Source organism: Haematobia irritans, chromosome 1 (genome assembly GCF_050003625.1).
Source record: "Haematobia irritans isolate KBUSLIRL chromosome 1, ASM5000362v1, whole genome shotgun sequence".
NCBI classification, from domain to species: domain Eukaryota; kingdom Metazoa; phylum Arthropoda; class Insecta; order Diptera; family Muscidae; genus Haematobia; species Haematobia irritans.
Window position 1 is genome coordinate 265,779,713 of NC_134397.1, and position 9,938 is coordinate 265,789,650.

Here is a 9,938-nt window from a genome sequence, read left to right on the forward strand (position 1 = left end):
GGAATGACGCGACGACGGCGTCATAGTAATCGTAATCACTGTTGATGCTTATCATAAAGTTTGCCGATATTTGCTTTTCTTCTTTATGGGATTACCTCAATAGTCGTCATGAGTTTTCTTTTTTCTTCTTTGTTTGTTCGAAGGGAATTACTTTGATTTACATGTAAATTATGGAGATTCCCATGGATCCATGATAAGTGATTATTGCCAAGGAAATTTAATTGCGGTACTGGTATTTTCTCCCACTTCCGGAATGACAGCATGATATAAGTATCCATGGACGTTGGAATCCAAGTTGTTTTGGGAATTTATGACTTTGTCTGATTATATATTTGTCTCTAAAAATGCTTCATTTTAATTTGCTTTACGGCTAAGATTAGCATTGCGACTCACTCGCATGGTTGCCACTCTAACCAAAAATAATCTACCACAATTTTGACAAAATTATTTTTCAATGTTTTATTTCAATAGACAATTTTTTCAAAATTTTATTTCTTTATGAAATTTTGACAAAATTTAATTTTTATAGAAAATTTTGTTGAAATTTTATTTCTATATAAAATTTTATCACAATTTTATTTCTGTAAAAAATTTTGTCAAAATTTTGTCAAAATTTTATTTCTGTAGAAAATTTGGTCACAATTTTATTTCTTTAGAAAATTTGGTCAAAATTTTATTTCTTTCTGTATTGTTATTGTTGGTTTTGTTCTTTAATCATTGTTGTTGGTTTTGATTTCAGCTTAAAACCATGCATTGACTAAACTACTGTAGCTTAACCAACAGAGGAAAAGAATGTTTATCAAATTTATTTGGGCAAAGCCCTATAGACTGCAAGATGGTTGGATGGACGCACGATTCGGAATTATCACATTCCTCATCATCATCCTCTACTTGTATGCATGGTTTTAAGCTGAAATCAAAAACAACAACAAAAATTTTATTTCTATAGAAAATTTTGTCAAAATTTAATTTATATTGAAAATTTGTCAACATTTTATTTCTATAGAAAATTTTGTCAAAATTCTATTTCTATAGAAAATGTTGTCAACATTTTTATTTTTAGAGAAAATGTTGTCAAAATTTTATTTCTAAAGAAAATTTTGTCAAAATTGTATTTCTAAATAACATTTTGTCAAAATTTTATTTGTATAGAAAATTTTGTAAAAATTTTATTTATAGAAAATTGTGTCAACTCAATTTTATTTTAGAAAATGTTGTCAACATTTTTATTTTTATAGAAAATGTTGTCAAAATTTTATTTCTAAAGAAAATTTTGTCAAAATTGTATTTCTAAATAACATTTTGTCAAAATTGTATTTTTAAAGAACATTTTGTAAACATTTTATTTCTATAGCAAATTTTGTAAACATTTTATTTATAGAATATTTTATCAACATTCTACTTATAGAAAATTGTGTCAAAATTTTATTTTTGTAGAAAATTTTGTGATAACTTAGTTTTAAAGAAAATTTTGTCAAAATTTTATTTCTATAGAAAATTTTGTCAGTATTCTATTTCTGTAGAAAATTTTGTCAAAACATTATATGTATAGAAAATTTTGTCAAAATTCTATTGCTATAGAAAATGTTCTCAAAGGTTTATTTCTAAAGAAAATTTTGTCAAAATTTTATTTCTAAAGAACATTTTGTCAAAATTTTATTTGTATAGAAAATTTTGTAAAAATTTTATTTATAGATAATTGTGTCAACTCAATTTTATTTCTGTAGAAAATTTTGCGACAACTTAGTTTTAAAAAAATTTTGTCAAAATGTTATTTCTATAGAAAATGTTGTCAAAATTTTATTTCTATAGGAAATTTTGTCAAAATTCTATTTCTATAGAAAATGTTGTTTTGTCAAAATTTTATTTCTATAGAAAATTTTGTCAAAATTTTATTTCTATAGAAAATTTTGTCAAAATTTTATTTATATTGAAAATTTGCCAACATTTTATTTCTATAGAAAATTTTGTCAAAATTCTATTTCTATAGAAAATGTTGTCAACATTTTTATTTTTATAGAAAATGTTGTCAAAATTTTATTTCTAAAGAAAATTTTGTCAAAATTGCATTTGTAAAGAACATTTTGTAAAAATTTTATTTCTAAAGAAAATTTTGTAAAAATTGTATATATAGAAAATTGTGTCAAAATTTTATTTTTGTAGAAAATTTTGTGATAACTTAGTTTTAAAGAAAATTTTGTCAAAATTTTATTTCTATAGAAAATTTTGTCAATATTCTATTTCTATAGAAAATTTTGTCAAAATTTTATTTCTATAGAAAATTTTGTCAAAATTTTATTTATATTGAAAAATTGCCAACATTTTATTTCTATAGAAAATTTTGTCAAAATTCTATTTCTATAAAAAATGTTGTCAACATTTTTATTTTTATAGAAAATGTTGTCAAAATTTTATTTCTAAAGAAAATTTTGTCAAAATTGCTTTTGTAAAGAACATTTTGTAAACAATTTATTTCTATAGAAAATTTTGTAAAAATTTTATTTATAGAAAATTGTGTCAAAATTTTATTTCTGTAGAAAATTTTGTGAAAACTTAGTTTTAAAGAAAATGTTGTCAACATTTTATTTCTATAGAAAATTTTGTCAATATTCTATTTCTGTAGAAAATGTTGTCAAAACATTATTTGTATAGAAAATTTTATCAACATTTAATTTCTATACGAATTTTATTTCTGTAGAAAATGTTGTCAAAATTTTATTTCTATAGAAAATTTTGTCAAAATTTAATTTATATTGAAAATTTGTTAACATTTTATTTCTATAGAAAATTTTGTCAAAATTCTATTTCTATAAAAAATTTTGTCAAAATTTTATTTCTAAAGAAAATTTTATCAAAATTGCATTTGTAAAGAACATTTTGTAAAAAATTTATTTCTACAGAAAATTTTGTAAAAATTTTATTATAGAAAATTGTGTCAAAAATTTTATTTTTGTAGAAAATTTTGTGATAACTTAGTTTTAAAGAAAATGTTGTCAACATTTTTATCAACGTTTAATTTCTATACGAATTTTATTTCTGTAGAAAATGTTGTCAAAAATTTATTTCTATAGAAAATTTTGTCAAAATTTAATTTATATTGAAAATTTCTTAACATTTTATTTCTATAGAAAATTTTGTCAAAATTCTATTTCTATAGAAAATTTTGTCAAAATTCTATTTCTATAGAAAATTTTGTCAAAATTCTATTTCTATAGAAAATTTTGTCAATATTTTTATTTCTATAGAAAATGTTGTCAAAGGTTTATTTCTAAAGAAAATTTTGTTAAAATTGTATTTCTTAAGAACATTTTGTCAAAATTTTATTTGTATAGGAAATTTTGTAAAAATTTTATTTATAGAAAATTGTGTCAACTCAATTTTATTTCTGTAGAAAATTTTGCGACAACTTATTTTTAAAAAATTTTTGTCAAAATTTTATTTTTATAGAAAATTTTGTCAAAATTTTATTTCTATAGAAAATTTTGTCAAAATTTTATTTCTATCGAAAATTTGTGAAGTACCTCTTTGTTGGAGAGGAATATTTTGCAAAAAAAAAAAAAAAAAAAAAAAAAAAAACAGTTATACCAATCTATTAAACAGTAAAAACTCTACCATTTTGGGTAGAATTCTATCAACTGTGGCAACCGTGCTCCCTATACCGGTTTCATATGACCAGGAGTTTAAAGCACCGGATTGTTTGCCAAGATGAAACGAAGCATGTGGCCCCATTACTCTGGAAGGGCTTTATCTCAGGTGATATGTGCAGCTGGTTACATTTCGCTATGGTATGATCTCTGATGTACAGGGTGATTGATATGTATTTTAACCAACTTCGACGCTCGTCTTAGAGCTGACATATTTATTTCACCTAATTTTATTATTCACAAGCCTACAAAAGCATTCTAATCTATGTTATTCAGATATAAAAATATTTGCGATACAATTCAAGCGTAATTGCTTTATTTTTAGCTGTGACTAAGTCCTACAAATGTGAATAAGTCTTGTGTCTCTCGTACCATTGCTTGGTAGTGGCAGCATTGCATCGCGTCCAAAAGGTAGACAAAAATGGTAGCCAACCGGCTATGATCCGAAAAGTGAGAGCCAGATAAGATCAAAATCCACGATGCAGTGGCATGAAACTTTCTCGTGATCTGAAAATATCGCTAGGACTGAAAACTAAACTTGGACTGAGTCCATTCAATAAAGTGCAAGAGGTTACCGATGCCAAAAAAAGAGAGAAAAACAAGTATATACGGCCGTAAGTTCGGCCAGGCCGAAGCTTATGTACCCTCCACCATGGATTGCGTAGAAACTTCTACTGAAGACTGTCATCCACAATCGAATAAAATTTTAACAAAATTTTCTATGGAAATAAAATTTGACAAAATTTTCTATAGAAATAACATTTTGACAAAATTTTCTATAAAAATAAAATTTTGGTAGATTATTTTTGGTTCGAGTGGCAACCATGATTATGAACCGGTATGGACCAATTTTTGTGTGATTGGGGATCGGCTATATATAAGAATAGACCGATATGGACCAATTTTGGCATGGTTATTAGCGGCCATATACTAACACCACGTTGCAAATTTCAACCGGATCGGATGAATTTTGCTCCTCTAAGAGGCTCTGGAGGTCAAATCTGGGGATCGGTTTATATGGGGGCTATATATAATTATGAACCGATATGAACCAAGTTTTGCATGTTTGTTAGAGACCATATACACGCAAAGAAAAAAAACGTTTGGAAAACGTGTAACTCCTTGGTTGCTTCGCTTACACGAAAGCCGTCAATTAACGCATTTGGTTTTCTCCAATGAGAAGCCATTGAGCAGTTAAGGAGCAATAACATTATAGGTTTACTTGCCAAAGAAGCGATTGGCCATCAAAACTCAAACACCGCCTATAGTAATGGTCGCCCGCCGACCTATTTATCGACCGTGGGGTCAAAATAATTGGCGCATATTATCGGAAAAATGTAGTGAAGTCAAGGACAGACAAAAATATCGGGCAGAAACCGTGGACATTCCTTTTGGAATGTCCCTGGTCTCCGTCCTGGATGAAAATAATCACAGGGTTACTTTCGTGCATCATTTGATGGCTCTGCCGTTTGAATGTCATAAATCGTGCCAATTGTAACCAATTGGACAAATAAAGGGTGATTTGTTAAGAGCTTGATAACTTTTTTTTTAAAAAAAACGCATAAAATTTGCAAAATCTCATCGGTTCTTTATTTGAAACGTTAGATTGGTCCATGACATTTACTTTTTGAAGATAATTTCATTTAAATGTTGACCGCGGCTGCGTCTTAGGTGGTCCATTCGGAAAGTCCAATTTTGGGCAACTTTTTCGAGCATTTCGGCCGGAATAGCCCGAATTTCTTCGGAAATGTTGTCTTCCAAAGCTGGAATAGTTGCTGGCTTATTTCTGTAGACTTTAGACTTGACGTAGCCCCACAAAAAATAGTCTAAAGGCGTCAAATCGCATGATTTTGGTGGCCAACTTACCGGTCCATTTCTTGAGATGAATTGTTCTCCGAAGTTTTCCCTCAAAATGGCCATAGAATCGCGAGCTGTGTGGCATGTAGCGCCATCTTGTTGAAACCACATGTCAACCAAGTTCAGTTCTTCCATTTTTGGCAACAAAAAGTTTGTTAGCATCGAACGATAGCGATCGCCATTCACCGTAACGTTGCGTCCAACAGCATCTTTGAAAAAATACGGTCCAATGATTCCACCAGCGTACAAACCACACCAAACAGTGCATTTTTCGGGATGCATGGGCAGTTCTTGAACGGCTTCTGGTTGCTCTTCACTCCAAATGCGGCAATTTTGCTTATTTACGTAGCCATTCAACCAGAAATGAGCCTCATCGCTGAACAAAATTTGTCGATAAACACATTTCGAACCGAACACTGATTTTGGTAATAAAATTCAATGATTTGCAAGCGTTGCTCGTTAGTAAGTCTATTCATGATGAAATGTCAAAGCATACTGAACATCTTTCTCTTTGACACCATGTCTGAAATCCCACGTGATCTGTCAAATACTAATGCATGAAAATCCTAACCTCAAAAGAATCACCCTTTATAAACTGATTCTAAAATTTGATATTGTTTCGGACATTTATTGTTATTCAATAATAAAGTAAACAAATTGTTGAAGACAAAATTACTACACCTTCAAAAAAGGTATTGGATGAGATGAAATTTGTTCCTCCATGAGACTCCATAAGTCAAATTTGTGCATCGGTATATATGGGCGCTATATATAATTACGGTCCGATATTTTTTCATGGTTATTAGAGGCAATAGACTTAAGCTACGTATCTAATTATACAATTAATTAAAATAATTGTATAAATAGATATAATGCATTTGGTCGTCAATTGCCTGTTTCGGCAACATGAAATGTACTAAAGCTACGTATTTAGTCAATTTCACCCGGTTTGGGTGAAATTTGCTCCTACTGAAAGACCCACAAGCCAAATCTGGGGATCGGTTTATATGGGGCTATATAAAATTATGAACCGATATGGACACATTTTTCAACGATCGAATGAAATTTGCTCCGTCATTAGGATCCGCAATTCAAATCTGGGGATCGGTTTGAGGGCTATACCAAAAAGTGGTCCGTTATGACTCATTTACAAGACCATTCGAAATACATCAATAACAACTACTTGCGCTAAGTTTCAAGTCGATAACTAGTTTAGTTCGGAAGAGAACATGATTTCCTCTGACGGTCGGACGGACATCGTTAGATTGACTCAGAATTTCGCTACCCCACCCTATGGTGGAGGGTATAAAAATGAAAAAAAAAAAAAATATAACACTTTAATATTGATACTCGTATTGAATACTTTTTAAGGTTACTCTCAGTTTGTCCATTTTCAAGTCATTAAAAAATGTATGAACTTTGATGAAGAAACATATTCTATCAGATAAATACTCTCAAATTTTAGGGACAAGAAATCTTTGTTTTTACGACGATTTTTCAATGCAAAGGAAGGTTCTCGGACCTCCAAAATATATGGTAAATGATCCAGGGATTATAAATTTATTATAAATTTAAATCAATGCCTATGAAACTAGTTCATTATTTATGTGAACAATATTTTGTGAGATAAAGATTTCTTCGCATGCTAAATTATACTTTAATTCCATTAATAATTGTTTCCATTTAATAAATTCTACCAGTTTTTATATAAAAAAACCTACAAATCATAGAAAGCCATAAAATATGAAATTGAACAGCAAGACACCATTATTATCACCATTTAACTTAAGAGACATTATAAAACAATTACTGGTGAAAAATTCTTCATTTCATTTACTTCCCAAAAACAATTCGCAAGTGAACACAGCATCCAACCAATGGCACGCACACACACCTCATTCACCACCGTTCTCTTCTCCAAAAAACAATTGCTGTCTCCGATATTTAATCTTTCACCGAAAACAAAGAAGATTTTGAAAATGTGAGAAGAACTTCACACGCATTATCACAAACGAATAAAACATGAAAAAGCCAATTTAAAGAAACAAAGTGCTTTGGTGGAAAAGTTTTTTATTATCAGGCCAATATAATCATCGCTCCTTCTCTTTACTACACGCAGTGGCAGACGTTTTATTGTCCTTCTCGATTACCTTCTCATTGCAGTGCATGTAAAAGTTTCCCAGCGGCAGCAGCAATCATCCACAGCCGTATCATCATCATCACCATCGTGGTTGCTGTTCTCATCATCCCTCTATAACCTCTAAATAAATATTACTGCTAAAGATTCAACGGAATGGGAAAATTGAAAATTATATTTATTTTATTGTTTGCCAAACAGCATTAAAGCCGTAAAGCCACAATATAATGATGCCCATGTGCCGACACTGGTACTATTTTTATATATATATATTATATATATTATTATATTATTATATTATATATATTATTACAGCTTGCACGGGAAAGCAAAAACTGTTAAAAAGTAAGTAAGAACACCACCGAAATAGTCAGGACTTAATCTCGGTATAAGTTTGAGTCAGTCAAAAATATTTTTTATAAAACAATTAATTGGCGAAACTATTTACCCCAAAGAATACTTAAAGTTTTCCACATTCACCAAATGTAAGAAATTATATTATACACGGACGAAAATGGCTCTTTTTCATATGATTCGGTGTTATTATTTTTAAGTGCAAGTATATAATGTTCATAAACTAGTATAATATGATGGGCGTATATGCTAATATATTAGAAAATTTTGTTAACATTTTATTTCGATAGAAAAGTTTGTCAAAATTTTATTTCTATAGAATATTTTGTAAAAATTTTATTTCTGTAGAAAACTTTGCCTACATTAATAGTTAATGTGGCATCACAATGGACTGAATAGTCTAAGTGAGCCTGAATCTTAATCGGGCTGCCACCTTAACCTAATCTTACCTTTGTCTACATTTCATTTCTATACAAAATGTTGTTTCTATTTATTTATTTATTTTTTTATTTTTTATTTATTTATTTATTCAGTCTATGGAATACATTCCTTACAGACTAGCAATTCTAAAAATAAATTAAGTCTAAAATAGAATTAAAATTATTTAGGGATTGAATTGAAAAATCTAAATCAAAGTTATTATTTAAATTGTTAAATTCCTTTAGAGCTCTTAAAATTGGCTCCAAGGATGCATATTTAGTTCTATGATTTTTTATAGAAAATTTTGTCAAATTTTTATTTCTGTAGAAAATTTTCTAAAAATTTTAATTATAGAAAATTTTCTAAAAATTTTTATTATAGAAAATTTGCTAAAAATTGTATTTGTATAAAAATTTTATTTCTTAGAACATTTTGTCAAAATTTTATTTCTGTAGAAATTTTTCTAAAAATTTCAATTATAGAAAATTTTCTAAAAATTTTTATATAGAAAATTTTCTAAAAATTTTATTTCTATAGCACATTTTGTCAAATTTTCAAAAAAAAACTCAAATCGATGATTTGACGGTGGCAACGGAAAAGAGATATGTTTGTACAAATTATTTCGGCATAAGCCGGCTATCATGTAAAACCTTTTTTCGGAAGGTTCAAGTGTGGTTCATGGTTGGGTTTAATGAACTGCCTGAATTTATTCTGATAATTGGTTGATACTTTTGCTGCAAGTAGAGGATGCTGATGAAGAATGTGGTAATTCCGAAACATGCGTCCATCCAACCATCTTGCAGTCTATAGGGCTTTGCCCAAATAAACAAGACAAACATTATTTTCCTCTGTTGGTTAAGCTACACTTGTGGCTTAGTCAATGCATGGTTTTAAGCTGAAATCAAAAAAACAACAACAATTTTATTTCTATAGAAAATTTTGTCAAAACTTTATTTTTAGAGAAAATTTTGTACAAATTTTATTTATAGAAACTTCTATTTCCACAGAAAATTTTGTGATAACATATTTTTAAAGCAAATATTGTTAAAATGTTATTTCTTTAGAATATTTTGTCAAAATTTTATTTCTATAGAAAATTTTGTCAAAATTTTATTCCTAAAGAAAAATTTGTCAAAATTTTATTTCTATAGAAGACAATTTTAATTATATAGAATTTTTTTTCAAAATTTTGTTTCTATAGAAAATTTTGTCAAAGTTTTATTTCTGTAGAAAATTTTCTAAAAATTTTAATTATAGAAAATTTGATTTCTATAGAAGATTTTGTAAAAATTTTATTTCTGTAGACAATTTTGTCAAAATCTTATTTCTGTAGAAAATTTTCTAAAAATTTTAATTATAGAAATTTTTTTTTCTTAGAACATTTTGCCTAAATTTTATTTCTATAGAAAATTTTGCAAAAATTTTACTTATAGAAAATTGTGTCAAAATTTTATTTCTACAGAAAATGTTGTCAACATTTTATTTCTATAGAAAATTTTGTCAAAATTTTATTCCTATAGAATATT